Source organism: Stegodyphus dumicola, chromosome X1 (genome assembly GCF_044657685.1).
Source record: "Stegodyphus dumicola isolate Sdum_Otavi_A_Nest chromosome X1, ASM4465768v1".
Classification (NCBI taxonomy): Eukaryota; Metazoa; Arthropoda; class Arachnida; order Araneae; family Eresidae; genus Stegodyphus; species Stegodyphus dumicola.
Genome location: NC_140780.1, coordinates 1723037 through 1739365, shown reverse-complemented (window position 1 = coordinate 1739365; position 16329 = coordinate 1723037). Strand labels below are relative to the sequence as shown.

General features: G+C 35.3%; 1 long non-coding RNA gene across 1 annotated transcript; it reads left to right on the top strand.

Annotated features, from left to right (window-relative positions):
- The first annotated feature begins 762 nt into the window (after positions 1-762).
- Positions 763-16121, top strand: LOC146993054 (uncharacterized). The gene is made up of 3 exons (XR_015038598.1): positions 763-827; positions 6538-6613; positions 14598-16121. It is a non-coding gene; the product is annotated as an uncharacterized LOC146993054 (long non-coding RNA).
- Positions 16122-16329: the final 208 nt, after the last annotated feature.

Below are 16329 nucleotides of genomic sequence, written 5' to 3'. Positions count from 1 at the left end.
AACTTAATGGTCATTCATATCAGGCAGGCTTTATAAAGCATGCTTATTGTTGACTAATTAATCTCTCATTTATAATTATTAAATATTATTTGTAACTTTACCACCCTTGATGGGGCCAGTAATTTATTTTGTTTTTAGATATTGCAAAAGAATAGAAAAAATATAAACAAAAATACGAAAATGATGAAAGGAGCAAGCTATTCAAAATATAGGAAATAGAATGTTCTTATTCGATATTGACTGCATAAACAATCATTGCTGTTCCCCCCCCTTGTATACAGAATATAATTATAAAAAAAAGTTTTTGAAAATAAAAGAGAACATTATTCTTTCTTGAGTATTTAAAAATAATTTCTGATATTAGCATTAGTTATTGAGCATAGTGTTATGATCCTTTATGTTTGTTTATTTTTATTTGTTCATATTTGAAGGTTACATCAAGTTGGATTATGCATTTTGTTCTTTTAAATATGCTTCTGTGTATATAGTTATTTTAAATTTGTGACAAATTGATCAGTTTCATATTTATATCTGAGGCATTTAATTTTATTATTTTTTATTATACAATTTTATGTTATTATTTCAAATCTCTAAGACTGTGTTACATTAAAAAAGTTGTTGTAATATTATCTCATAGCCATTTTGCAATTTGTCTTGAATGCTTTTTTGTTTTTGTTTTGTTTTGCTTAGTATCTATTTTAGATAATGATATATTACAAGTTATAAAACTGATATATTACAGGTTTTCTACTGACCAATATGAGAAAGTACCATTCTTTATTTTTGGAGACTGTAATTTTTGCCTAGATACCAAAGATGTAATACAGGTACTATCTTCAGAAAAATAAGTTTGCATAGTAATTATAACATTTATATGTTAGATAAATGGAAATAATTATAACAAGATAGCTAAACATTGTTTATTCCGTACTTCTACTAGCTGTTGTTATGTATTAGAGTTATAATATGTATTATCTTACAGTTACATATTTTGCAGTAATATTCCTCTAAAATATCTGAGACACAAATTTTTGTAGTTTATAGTTAGTCATGCAAATAGAATATTCAAATTTGTTAACAGATATCTTAGTATATATTATTTTCTAAAACTGAAGGAATCTACAAGTAACATTGAACTTGCCAATTTAGTTTGAGTTTTACATTACAATTTAATTTCAGTTTTACTTTTTTTATAACTATGTAGTTATAAAAAAAGTTTTAATTTCCATGTTTGCAAAAGAATAATGCACAACTTTAAAAAATGAGCAAGAGCTTCAAGTTCTAATAATATGTATGTTGCTTGTAATATTAGAAGGTGGAGTGAACATAGTTGTGTATGTTATTTGAATTAATTTGTTGAGGTTTATAAAATTTTAGTGATAAAATCACTGGTTTACAGGGGGAAAAAAAGCTGATGATAAAATCTGAATATGCATATTTTCTTCCATATTTTATTTTTTGTTTACTTTGCCTCCCCCCAACTCCAAAGTTTTTTTTTTTTTTTTTTTAAATGACCAACATAAAAGTTTCGAGAAAAATAAATTTTTATTTATTTTTAGATGTATACAAAACAACATATTTCACCTTTATATTGAATGTATAATGGCCTACCATACTTTTCGTTTCCTTTGGAAATTTTTCTTTAAAATTTCAAAAGGTTGAAACAAAAAAGGTTCAAAAGGTACCATTGCTTGCTTTTTAGCAACAGACATGACGAAGCTTCCATCCTTGTCCTTTCAATTACTGCTCTCAGATTGATTTTGAGTGAAAGCAACAGCTGTCTTTTTCTTCTCTCTAATGAATTCATCTAATGTGGGCTGTTCATTACTGTATGTTATGGACAAAGAGATCAATCTCATTATTTAATAACCACACCATGTAAGTGTCTATGCAAACTGGAATTTCATTTGCAGTAACACAGTTAATATGTAAGACTTCAGAATTTTTTCGTATATTAAATGTGCCCACCAATGGGCGAGCGGTAAAATCGCTGAACAGTGGTAGGTATGACCTGGGTTTGATTACAGGCAAATGTGCTAGCTGCTTGGGCATTTTCGTGATTTTCCTCATGTGTAACTTGTATATGAGCCAGTTTCCCTTAAAATGTTCTCTACAATGGCATCCCTTTAGGCAGATAGCCCTAGTGTGCTTTGCCATAATCAACTAAATCAAATCATATATTAAATATTGACCTCTTATGTTTATCATTTGTATGTTGCAACACAAGCTAAAATATTAAGAATTTTATAGTCAGTAAGGAGATTTTTGTATCTGCAGATGTGAAAAAAACTGAATTCCAAAGAATAGTAAATGACAGGTTAATATGTAATTAAGTGAAAATATTAATTCTGTTGGTGGAGATTTCTGAAACATAGGGAAGGGAAAACTACTGTAACACAGCTAGAATTATCTATGATATGTGTTTTTCATAATAAACTGAATTGCCTGTTTACTTTTATTCCTCTAGCTTAAGTATTAAAGCCATGTTCCGAATTTCCTTGATATATCCAGAATACTAAAAAAATCATACTTTTCTTGGACCATGTGTCAAGAAATGCCAGCTAAAGGTGCTAAAAGGTTAAATAAAAAAGCTAAAGGTTAAATAATAAATTAAATATTACTACCTTCTGAGTCATTGACTTTGCATGACCTAAGATGCATCATTATACTAGGCTGAGATGGCCAATATGTATTTTGCTTATAGGTCAATGGATAGAAATGGATGTATGTGAAATTGAACGTAAGATATATGTACTACACTAGCTATTTAACACATCTTTAAGGTCTTTCAGTCCAGATGTAATAAGTATGCACAACTAGTGTTTATCTCCTTATAGAGACAATCACTAGGAATAGGAGATTACAGCCAGCATCTAGAATTTCCACACTGGTTTTTGTAGTTATGTTCTGAAGGATGAGTTTTTCCATTGCGGTATGCATATGTAGGTATATGACAAGCCATATGGCTTTATACTATAAAACTATAGTTCACTATAAATGTTTGCATTGGTACTCTTTGATTGGTCTTTCTTTCTTTCTTCATGACTTGACTAGCGAAAGATATTCCGAGAGAAGATCTTGTCAGAACTGCAGTTTAATGTTCCTGGTGTTTTAATATATTTATTTTTTATACAAATGTTTTAATGATTGAAGCTAATATGTATCTATATTCTAACATATTATTTTATTTATTAACAAGTTTTATATACTTGTTAATAAATAAAATAATTCTATCATCAAGTTCTACTTATGATCCTTCTTCCCTAAAATGTATATATATGACATGTATGGAATAGACTGAAATATATATACCCAATAACACAGGGGTTCTCAGCCAGGTTGAAATTTCCCCTTGGGGGAAAATTTTCATGGTTTCATGTGTGGGATGTGGTCAGCCTTTTACTCTTAAACTTGTTTTAGTTTATGTATATAAAAAATTACTCTTATTCAAGTTTTATCAACATTTTCTATACTTCTGGTTTAATTAAAAGCACATTAAAAATAATCTAAATTTAAGTAGATGTATATGCATTTTTGAGTTTTGGAGTTGCATGGGGCAAAAAAACTTGAGAGCCACTGCAGTAACATAAGCTCAAAGTATACCCTCGTAGTTATACCACCATAATATGAAATGTATAACTCTTTCAAAAAAAGTTTGTGGAAGAATCATATCACATGTGTAAAACTTGCAACAACTGAATTTTGTTGTTAGAGGATGTTAGTATATTCTTCATAAAAGACATATGTGAAGTAATATCTTGTGGGGCAGCATACACAGGTGATCTCATGCAAATAGAAATTAAAGCATCTTTTGACTATTTAGTGTGAAGCTGCATTTTGTAAAAAATGTGCTCGAATGCAAATACTTGTGTTCTTTGATCAAAGAAAAATTTTCATCAAACCACAACAACCTTTTTGGCAAATGTTTTATCCTCCAACTCCGTTTTTCTGTATTATTTAAGTGTTTCTGTAAGGTCAGCATTTCTGGATAATACAAGCTATTCAGCATGATATAATGGATTGTCTGTGATGTACATGAAAGACAGGCATTCTACTAATGCTTCCACTGAAGTGAATGTTTGTACATTTAAGTTTCGAAAAAATTTCTTGACTGCAGTTATCCCTCCCATGTATAATGTGTATATGAACCAGTGTTCCATAAAAAGCCCTCCACAAAGGGAAGAAGGCATCTCTTCTATCTTAGGCAGATAGCTCTTGAGTGCTTTGCCCAACCAGCCCCCTATGTAGCAATCATCCTTCAGTACCTTCTTCCTTCTTAGTCCTTGAATTGTGCTTCAATTTTTCTTACAGCTTCTTTACATAAAATATTCTACATAATAATGCAGCATAAATAACAGTATTCTATACTGTATTATGTATTGATATGATTATTACTGAGCTCCATAAACATGTGCAATATTCTAAAATTTTAAGTTATTAAATTATTTTAAGATTAATTATTAATAATTTTATTTAAGATTATTTAAATTAGATTTTCTAGAGGCATTTCACTTTGATATAAATCTTTCAGTTCTAGTTAGCAATCCCAGTTCCAATCCGTCTTTACCCTCAGTTTCTAATGAAATTATTTGATAGCTGTTTTCATTTTTCATCAATAGAGGGTGCCAGCAGCTTGACATCCTTCTTATCGTTCTTATTGCCTAATCTTATTACTGCTTTTTCCTTCATCATTTGCACTTCTGCAGTTGAAGAAGGAGTTTCTATATTTAACCTTCAAAACTAGTCCTGTAAATTTATAAATATTGTGCTAATTCTTGTTGCTTGTTTAACTCCTGCAATAATAGTTATTTGCATGTCATTTTAACTCAAATACACTTGAGTTCACATATGTAATATTCATTTAAAAACTCTTCCTTGCCAAATATAGATTTAAAAAGCTCTGTAGCTTTTCCATAATTCTCTTTAGAGAGCAAAATCTTCTAATAAGCTGGCGAGTTCGGTTTCATGCATTGAAATAAATGATCAAATTTATCCTCAGAATTAAGAGATTCATATTCCAATATTTTCATTGCCATTCTGTAAAAGATAAATTTAAAGCAATTCAGCAGTATTCGTATTCAAGAGATACACAGTTTGCTTCACGTTAGTGCCTTTTCTGCTTAAAAACTGCTTTCTCTATAGAAAACAAATCATTTAAAAATAATGAGCAATCCAGACTTTTTTAATGTTGGTTTGAAATTAAAATAGGTGAAAATTATGCAGGATACCTCTGTTTTATAAGGAGGACTTTGCTGCTGAACAGTGTAAATTATTATGAAATAAATGCTGTACATCTTATATGTATTACTTTGTATATTTTGACTTAAAATGTTGTCTTTAGAATTTAAAGAAAATTTTGATCAGGAACAGTTTTCCCTTTCGTTAACTTGTACTTGCGTAGATCTTAAAATGTTTTCCCTTTTTTTTTTTTTTTTTTTTTTTCAAGGTAAGCTTTTTATTAGTTTTAACATTATTGATAAATATAAATACATAACATGAACAATAGTTAATTATTACTCAAAAGAATATCAGCTATAGAGCTATGATTAAAAACAATAAAGGCAATAGGATCATTAGGCTCACTGGCTTTCTTTAGTTCATCTAAAAGTCATCTAAAGAAATTAGAATGTCATTGTCTACAGAAACATCAGTCTTTTCTTTCAAAAACTGGGTCCATGCCACCAAATGTTACCTATTCAATAAAATGTCAGCACCAACTCTCCTGCTGAGATCTGCGAGATTTTCTTTCTCAGGGCACCAGTATCACTTAAACCCTGTATTTCATTCACTCTGTTGGTGGCAAATGATTTCTATCATTTTGTTGTCCTCTTAATCCAACAGAGTGATTTTTGAATTCGCCCAAAAAACATTGAGTGCCTTTTTTTAAATGCACCATTTTCTTGACTTTGCTTGCTAACTGAGCAGCAAGCAAAGCGCCGAATAATTCTAGTCTCGGAAGCGTGATTTTTCTTAGTGGCGTCGCTTCACACTTGCTAACCAATAAATTCACTTTGTTTGGGTTGTTTACTGTATTTGGTATTTTAGATTTTTCTGTATTTAACAATTTCGAATGAAGATGTTTGAAGTGTTTATGTACTTTTGCATTGCTGCGAAGTGATTGATTGTAACAGAAATGCATTTCTAATGAAATTCGAGGAAATAAGTCTAAAGAAATTGCAGGGATACAAGTAATATAAAAAAATTGTCTAAAGTCAATTCCTACTTAGATCAACACAGAAACATTTTAAAAATACAACAAAATTTTAAATATGTGAAAAAATTATATTAACATCAAGTGTCATCAACTACAACTTTAAAAAAATGTATTTGAACTTCAGTGGATGAATAGAAAGTATTTTATTAACAATTGAAAATTTGCACAAGATATTGGTTGAGTGTGAGCTGATAGTAGGAATTTTAAAAAGTAAAATTTCAATAGTCAGTACAAGGCAGTCGCATGGTGTGCACATTATATATTTACTATGAATTTAATTGAAATCTTCTCTAACAAGTTTATTATTATCTATTTCAATGCAGATTGAAATTGAAGGTGAAACCACTGATGGAAACTTTGCTCTTGATGACGTCACCTTTTACGATGGGAACTGTCAAAGTAAGTATGATAACACATTTTTATGCTCTTTTTAAATGCAGCTAAGATGCTCTTCCCTATGTCAGTCTGTAGCGATATCTGCCATGAAACCTCTGGCAGCCCCCATTAAAATTTAGCCTTTGGAAAGTTGTCAGAATTAAAATCATAAAATGAAGTGCAGTACAAGTTGTCAAATGAAGAAAGTCCATGGTTTCACCGGACGGACATCATCAGCAACTACATCAATGCGGTGCAGGTATTTATATAAAATGTCTTGTCGAGAGTTGAAAATTTGCCGTAAAGAATGCACGGGGTATGTCCACTGGGATAGGCGAAAATACAAGAGTATTCCACACTTTATCGGTTGAAAGGAGTTTATACATTTAAAAGTTGGTCCACTTTCCTCTTTGCCTCAGAACTAAACTGTTAATTGGAGAGTGAGAAATGTGGCTAAAGTAATCATTTTTCATTTTTATCATTCAGATTTCAAATCATTATAGCATAATGTGGCTAGGGTACAAATAGGGCGCAGCCCCATCCACCTAATCGACAAGATTTTATGACAAACAAGGGCTGCGCCAGGATAGCTTACAGCCATTTTTAGGCAGAAGATGGGCTTTTTCATTTCCAGTGGCTGGGGATCCATTGAAAAACAAGCTCCGAGCCAAAAGCCATTGCATTGGATACATTTATCTTGGTCTCTTCAACAAGAAAGTAATCAGTAGGTGTATGAGACAGCTGCCCACTCGGGAGTGAGCAAATATAACTGCCTTGCTAAAGTTAGTATCAGGTACAAGAAGATTTAAAATTGCCTTTCCTGTGGCAAAAATCTCTGCGTCGAAGTTAGAGGCATTCAGATCAACAGAATAGGATTCCGCAAAATATCCTTCACAGTACAACCGGCACCAGTATTTTCCTTACGTGCAGTGTCATCAGTAGAAATGTGGATCCACTCACAGCTAGGGTTATTTGTAGCTATAACTTCTAAGGAAAAAGCTTTAAGAGCGTCAGGAACTGCCTCGTATATCTTTTCAGCCATACCAATTTCAAGATTACAAGTAGGAGCCCTAATAGTAGGAGGAGAGAGGCTAAACTGGTTAGGGTGGAGTAAGGTAGGCATGATTAGGTATTGCAATTTCGGACCAAAATTTCAATACCTGTATTCGGTAGTAGGAATTTTATAAAAAAAGAAAGAAAACACAGGTGTTTCTTTGTTTTATTTGCCAATTTTATTAGAGTATATACCACCAAAAAATCATTCATAATTTATACATTATAACAGTATATAAAGAATTGTAAAGAAACGAGGACCATCTTATATATTTAAATCACAAAAAAGTGTAAATATCAGTATTCTGTGGTACTATTAAAATTTTTGAAATGTGATCTTAAAAAAACATAATTGAGCCTGGAGCGTAATTTTGTGTAAAAATTACCAGCTGTCTAAAACCCTCTTTCAGCATCTTACACTAGTAGGTGGTACTGTTAGCAAGGGCGATATACTTTTTCCAAGTATTTATCTCGAAATCCCTCATCTTCAAATAAATCGATTTCTCATTGGATGGTTTTGGATATAACTGATTTCTGTATTTTATTTTGGCTTGTTGAATTTTTTTTTAGTTAGTGCTAATTCTAATTTTTGTTCAAGAGACAATTCTTTTCACTATCGACATTAGTGCCATCATCATCTTCGATAACTGTACCGAATTCTTCTGTGTGTGGATAGGTTTGTGGGTAATTTAAGAAAGTTTAATATTTCTTTCTATTTTCATTTTAAGAAAATTTAACATAAACTTGATTTGATTAGTCTCTTCCTCTTTTTCATTTTTAAATCATTATAATTATGTAAATACCGTAAGCCATTTTCTATTTCAGTATGCCTTTCTCCTGTGCGATTTTTCAATGTAATATATAATTCTTTAAATAGTGATGTGAGCTGTTCCTTGTTGCACTAACTGTTAAGAAATTAGAATCTCTCCGTATCGGAAAAATTAATTGGGAGATTAAAGTCGATTGTTGCTTTTGGGGATTGCATATTTCAGTTTCATAAATCGTTCCATCACTAGGAGTAAATTGTTCCAACGTGGTTTAGAATCTAATATTAAAACATGTTCTGTTTTACTTCCAGTTATTATATATTTTTCAAATAAGGCATTTTTTGTAGGAGAATGTTTAAATGTCTTAACAATTTTTCAAACTTGATTAATTATAATGAATTTGATGAGTTAATATTTCATCCTCATTAGCAATATCTTCAACAATTACAGGGTGATTATAATTAAAGTTGCGATATCAAAACGCTGCTCTAACTTTAAAACTACCAGTCAGAATGACTGGATATTTTACGAATGGAATCTGAACCATCGTGAAACAATTGAATTTTGTTTAGTGAAGGAAAAATACCATATTTGCCGCCGTATAAGACGCACTTTTTGTCTTTGAAAATAGGTCTGAACAACGGAATCCGTCTTACTCAGTTTTCGATTACATTTATTTCTCAAAATTTCCTCTATTCGGAGTTGCACAATCTTTTGTCTTGTTTTTTGCAGAGTATGGGAACATTAGTTACATAAAGTTCATTGAACCCGCATGCGCACATATCGACAATCACAGCTGAAAACTTTCCAATTTTTGTGAACGACTTTTAAGCGTGTGAAATTTCTACTGTTCAGTTATCTTTAATTTCTTGCCAAGTTATAGCTCAAAAACCATTGTCGGCATTGCTATAACATAACATACAAGGTACGTGTGATTGCGTATGGTAACAAGACTATAGATAGGCATTTCGGGCCACCCCGACTGATAAAATGATAAGAACTGTCAACTGGGATGCTGTGAAACTAAAGATAGTGTTTAAATCATTTAAGAAATGTGGTATTAGTAATGCACTGGAGGGTACAGGGGACAATTTGTTGTATGAGGACTCTGATGCTAATTTAGAAAGTTTCTATTGACTTTCCAGTTAGCTCTTGAGATGAGTATCTGAATTTTGACGAAAAAAATTAAAAGATGGTCTTTCCCCGTATAGATTGCATATTTGCAGAAATTATTAATTTGTATTACTTTATATTTAAAATACTATAAATTCATTATGATGATCAGTGATAACGTTTTATCCTTCAAAAATGTGTATAAAAAAGGGGTGCGTCATATATGCCGGCAAATACGGTAGTTAAAAAAATGTGCCGATAGATGCCGTTGTCAGGATTTACATGGCTGTTGTAGAGATATGGATATTTCAAGACTTGACATGCACACCACAGATGTAGCTGTGATAAAAATGCAGAACATTAGCGGAACACGTAATGCTTTGCTTAAATGCTTCGTTGTTTGACAATTAAGGATCGCGCTCTGCTCGTGAAACTTTTCTGTCAGAACGATGACTCTGCGTTAACAGCTATCAGGAAGTTCTGGACATTAAAGGGCATAAACTTCGCCCCCAAAACCGCTTACGGCCTGTGAAAACTGATGGATAAATTCAAAGAGACAGATTTATTTAACGTGAAATGAGGTAGAGGACGAAACCCAGTTGCGACAGTGGAAGATGTGGCTACAAAGTTCCAAGAATAGACGAACAGTGATACAGGAATCAGCAGTGCATGGGGAACTGGACGAATGTTGGATATGCCTATCAGCACTGTGCGTAATGTCCTGTGGAACATCTTGCGCTGTTATCCGTGCAAGCTAACTCATGTGCAGAACTTTCTACTTGCTTACCTGGAAACATGTGAATCGTTTGCACAGTGATTTCTTGCCCGGATGGAAGTGAAGAATGGATGGCCAGGGAATATTCTGTGGTCTGGGGGAGCCCATTCCGTTTTGCAAGGTTCTATAAATACTCAAAATTGCAGGATATCGGTGATCAAGAATCCGTTCCTGCTACAGCGAGTACCTCTTCAGTCTAAAAAGGTCACTGTGGGGCGGAATAATGGCAGCGTTTGTCATAGGTCCGTTCTTCTTCGAGATCACATCTGCAGGGATCATTAACTGCTTAACCATGTCCTTCTGGCAATTCAGCAGCATCGGTGGTTCGCACAAGATGCAAGATGGTGCTCCTCTGGACATTGCTACTTCTATGAAGGAACTGCTGACCACTCATAAAATCATAACCTGCCATTTTCCAACAGTTTTACTGCCACGTTCGCCCAACTAAACCCATGTGATTTTTGGCTTTGGGGGATACCTGAAAAGTATTGTTTGCAGTCGGTAGGTTGGGAATCTGGCCGACTTGAAGGCAACCATCACTTACCACATTCATAGCATCAGAACAGATACCCTCCGGAACTGTACTGGAACATGTCGTTTTGTACTTCCAACTAGTAGCGAAACAAGGTGGATGCCATATCGAACAACTTATGCACGTTTGTTTTCATGAAGCTTTTCCTTTTTCTCTTGTCATTATCATTGTACACACATATTCTTTAAACTATTCACTGTAAACACGTCTTTTTGCCTGTCTTAAAGCCTTGGAGTCTATTATTTTCTTTTGGCTAACAACATTCGTGTGGTTATTGATTAGGTCTTACCCCTGCTAGCGTAGTCTATCGCCACATTTTGGAACTATTTTTTCCCTTCGCCAAACAAAATTTCATTGCCTCTCGATTGTTCTGGCAAAATATCAAGTCATTCTGACCTGTAGTTTTAAAGTTAATGTTCTGAAATCGCAACTTTAATTATAATCACCCTGTACCTTGTCATTATCTTCATTGTCACTCTCTTCAACGTCGGAATCGGAAGTTTCTATATCTACAGTATGTGGGTTCTTCTGTTGTTTATTATTTTTGGTATAATACATCTACTACTCCTAATTGGAGAGAGTGTGCGTGTACGTGCGAGAGACAGAGTGAGTGGGTGTGAGGAGCGTTTGAGAGAGTATACTCTCTCTAGCACTCTCACTCTCGCGACCCACAGTCTGTCTCTCGCACTCACACACTATCTCTCTCGCACTCATACAGGGCACAGGGTGATTTGTATCTCTCTCGCACTCATACACTCTCTCAAGTGCGAGAGGGAGTGTGTGAGTGCGCGAGAGAGAGTTCGTGAGTGGCAGAGAGAAAGTGGGAGACTGCGAAAAAGAATGTGCGTGTGAGAGAGTGTGAGTACGACAGTGTGTGCGAGTGCTAGAGAGGTGAGAGTATGAGTGCAAGAGACAGAGTGAGTAGGTGTGAGGAGGGTTTGAGAGAGAGTACACTCTCTATAGCACAATCACACACTCTCTGTCTCTCGCTCTCACACTTTCTCTCACCTCTTTCACACTCTCTCGAGTGCGAGAGAGAGCGAGTGAGAGTATGAGTGCAAGAGAGAGTGTGAGTGGGTGTGAAGAGCATTTGAGAGGGTACTCTCTCTTGCTCACACACTCACTCGCAATCACACCTCTCTTTCACTTCCCCCTTTCGAGTGCATGAGTGCGAGAGAGATTGTGAGTGTGAGCGAGTGCTACAGCAAGAGTGAGTGAGAGTATGACTGCAAGAGAGAGGAAGTGAGTGGGTGTGAGAGAGTATACTTTCTCTCGCACTCGCACCTTTCTTTCACACACTCTCTCTCGAGTGCGAGAGAGAGAGAGTGTGCATGTATGTGCGAGAGGGAGAGTGAAAGAGTAAGTGGGTGTGAGGAGCGTTTGATAGAAAGAGTATACTCTCTCTCACACACTCTCTCGAGTGCGAGAGAGTGTGAGACTGCAAAAGAGAGAGTGCGTGTACGTGCGAGAGACTGAGTGGGTGTGAGGAACGTTTGACAGAGTGCGTGCACAAGTGCCTGTGAGTCAGAGTGCATTTGAAAGAGTAAGTACACTCTCTCACACTCGCAGGCATTCTCTTGCACTTGTGCACGCACAAACTCCTCACACCCACTCACTGTGTCGCACTCACATACTTTCGCATGTACATGCACACTCTCTTTCGCAGTCTCACACCCACTCACTCCCTCTTCTCCTCGAGAGAGAGGGAGAGTGTATGAGTGGAAGAGAAAGTGTGCGAGAACGGCAGAGTGCAAGTGTCTGTGAATGCGAGAGAGTGAGTGGGTGTCAGGAGTGTACTTACTCTGATTCGCAGGCATTCTGTCACACTCATACACTCTGCCTCTCAAGTGCAAGAGAGAATGCCTGTGAGTGTGAGAGAGAGCGTACTTACTCTTTCAAATGCACTCTGACACACAGGTATTCTCTCGCACGTACACGCACACTTTCTCTTTTGCAGTCTCGCACATACATGCACACTCTCTCTCGCACTCAAGAGAGTGTGGAGAAAGTGTGTGAGTGCGAAAGAGTATTCTCTCGCACTCGTGCACCTCTCTCACGCATTCTCGCTGTTGCACTCTAGAAAGAGAGGTGTGTGAGCAAGAGAGAATACCCTCTCAAATGCTCTTCACACCCACTCCCTCTTGCACTCGAGAGAGAGTGTCTCTTACACTCTCGCACTTGAGAGAGAGAGAGAGTGAGTGTGAGAGACAGAGTGTGTGATTGTGCTAGAGAGAGTGTACTCTCTCTCTCAAACCCTCCTCACACCCACTCACTCTGTCTCTTACACTCATACTCTCACTTACTCTGCCTCGCACTCGAGAGTGTATGATTGATAGAAAGTGTGTGAGTGCTAGAGAGAGTGCACTCTTTCTCTCAAATGCTCCTCACATGCACTCTCTCTCGCACACTCACACTCACACTTTCTCTAGCTCTCGCACACACTATCTCAAAGAGTGTGTGACTGTGAGAGAGTGTGTGATTGCACTTTCTCAAACACTCCTCACACCCACACACACTCTCACTCACTCTGTCGCACTCACATACTTTCTGGCACTTGCACACTCGCACTCTTGCTCTCACAATCACGCACACACTCTCACTCTCGCACATTCACTCACTCCCTCCCTCCCTCTCTCTTATTTCGTAAGATAACCGCTGTGTATCTAGTACTATAGTACTCAAATTTTTACACACCTTTGATCACCGACGCTTTCCACACACGTTGCCCTTCAGTTCCCTAAAGTGTCACAGAGATAGGGCTGACATTGTCAAATACTTTTCCCCGAATACAGGGTTAGCAAGAAAATACATAGCAAGCGAGCAAATTCCAAAGACGTCTCACCCCAGTTCTGCATAGCCAGCCAAGCCAAATATTACCTTAAATTATCACCCAGCTCAATCAGGGCTCAGTCAGTAAACCGACTATGCGACCCACACTTCTTGAAAAGTGCTTCGGGTGCCCAAGAGAGAACCATTGCTCTGTGTATGTTGATCTAGCTGCGAGTATTCCCTGAGCTACAAAACACGGAAAATGGACTCTGGAATACTCTGGAATCTGGTATCAGGGAGTAATCAGTCTTAAAAATGACGACACACTCAGAATAAGACGTCATGCTCATGAAGCAATGGATCCTGCATGCCAGGCCATGGCGACTTAATCATGGTTTGGGCTGTTTTCTCTTTGGCACTATTTCGATGTTTTGCTACTTGTATCAATCTCCCTCCGTATGCTTCGGTACGTGGAGTTGCTGGCCAATCTTCTCTATCCATTTATATAACCTATTAAGTGTTTCTTTAACCATGCCTGTATCAACAAGTTAATGCAAATGTACCTCAACTACTAGATGTTCAACAGTTGCCCCTGTAGGGCTATGTATCTACACTTAGTTCTTAAATAAACTCCCAGGGAGGAAGCGGAACATATGCCTGTTAACGTCTGTTAAACTTCAGGCGTCCCCATCCTCCATCACCTGTCTTTCATACGGAAATTCAGTATTCCAGCAAGATAATTGCACCTCTCACAGGTCCCGGTTGCCTACTGCATGCCTACATCACCATGCCTCTGACTTCTGCGTCATGAATTAGTTACCTAGAAACCCTAAATGATTTAATCCTATTGAGAATCTTTAGGGGGAAAATGTAAAATTCCAGAAAATTATTGAATCAATGCCTGGTAGTGTTGCGGCCAGATGAAGCCAAACGTCTTATGGACTAGCTATCCAAAATACAGTTAACACTTTTTGTACATAAAATTCTTTTCTTTTCCAGCTCATCCTGTAGAAGCAGCAGTGGAGCCCCCTCCATCTGAGAAATTCCAAGTGGTTTAAGAAACTGCTAAAAAATGAAGAAAAAGGCCGCTTTTAAAATACAGAATATTTCTAATTAAAGCAAACAAAAAAAATATAAAAATTAGGCTTACCATGTTTCATAAAGTGCCTTATATTTACTCCTGCATCCCATTACAGTGGCAAACTGAAAATCAGATACTTTCCTCAACCATCTCTGCTTTGCGGCAAATTTTGATGCTTTGGAAAAGATATCGATATTACTTTCTGTCGTATTGAAGGACAAGCTGAGACTTCAAAGAGGAATCTGCCATTATTTTCATGCAACTGTGGTATCAGCCAGCTTTTTGTTCGCATCTACGGCATTTTCGTGGCATTCGAATAAATCTTAGCATGCCACATAAATGTCTGCTCAATTCGCAAAGCTATATGTGAAACAAATCTGACACATTAAAAAACTGAAATGTTTCACGTCATGTAATTATAAATAACCTTGTATTTAAATACATTAATATTAAAACTCTTTAAAATTATGACAATTTTTATACTACATCATTAAAAAAGATATCAGTTTTGCAAGAAACTCTATTGAATCTTTCCTTTTAAATAGCATGTGCGTAATTACTATAAATTCAATATAAATTAATGTTTATTAAAGAAAAAGAACAAAATGGAAAGCCTTAACCTAATTTAAAAATTGATATTTGCTAAAAAAAATCTTAGCAGTATTTTAACACACGTAAGGCAATTTAAAATTTCACGATCACCGTTTTGATTACACATTATCATACACCTGGTCACGTGTGCATCGAAGATCGAATTTCGAGTTTTTAGATTTACTTTTTGCAAAGTTAATACTTTGCACTAACTTTCATTAACAAACTCGACGATTTCAAAGCAATAGATGGCCACGCTGCAAGACTTATGATATTTGTCTTTCAAATTTCATCAAAACCAGCAATTTCAAAGAAATATGTTCACGCTCCAATTTGTTTCCATTTGGCGAAGCATAAAATACTTTTTTTTTCCAGTCTTCACAGTATATAACCTGCCACTTACTGATAACCAAATTAAGCGATTTAAAATCAACTAGTTCTTTCAACAAGTTCTTTGTGTCTTTTATTATTAATTGTTAGTTCGACATGTCAAATCAATCTAGGACTCATTATAATTGTATATTTTTTTCCTAATAACTATTTTAAACACTTGGTTTAAAAAAATACGTAAGCGAGAAATATATATATTCTTTAACTTATTTTTTCGTGTTTTTTCCTAATTTCTTTTGGTGAATATTTTTCCATTCTCTGTCCTTGTATTCAGTTATAACAACCAAGCGATAAAATGTTTCCACTTCTAACAAAAACTGAATATGTATACTCTGTTCAATATTTATGGTGTCGAATAATAATAAAGTATATAGCAAACATAAAATTACAGTCTTTTAATAAAATTGTGAAAAATTACAAAAATGTATAAATGAGTAAAATAAAGCATTTGTACTTGCGTTTTTTTTATTATTATTATTATTTCAATTTTTTTTATTTTATTTTTTTATTTAGACCGAAATTCACAGGTGCACTTTTACAACGCATTTCAAAACGACGTCGCATGACCCAACATCTTACGCATTTTGCGACGAGAATGTAGTATTACAAAGCGAAACCGATATTTCTGCTTAAAAGAAAAATGTAAGCAAAGACCTGAAATCCAAGTCT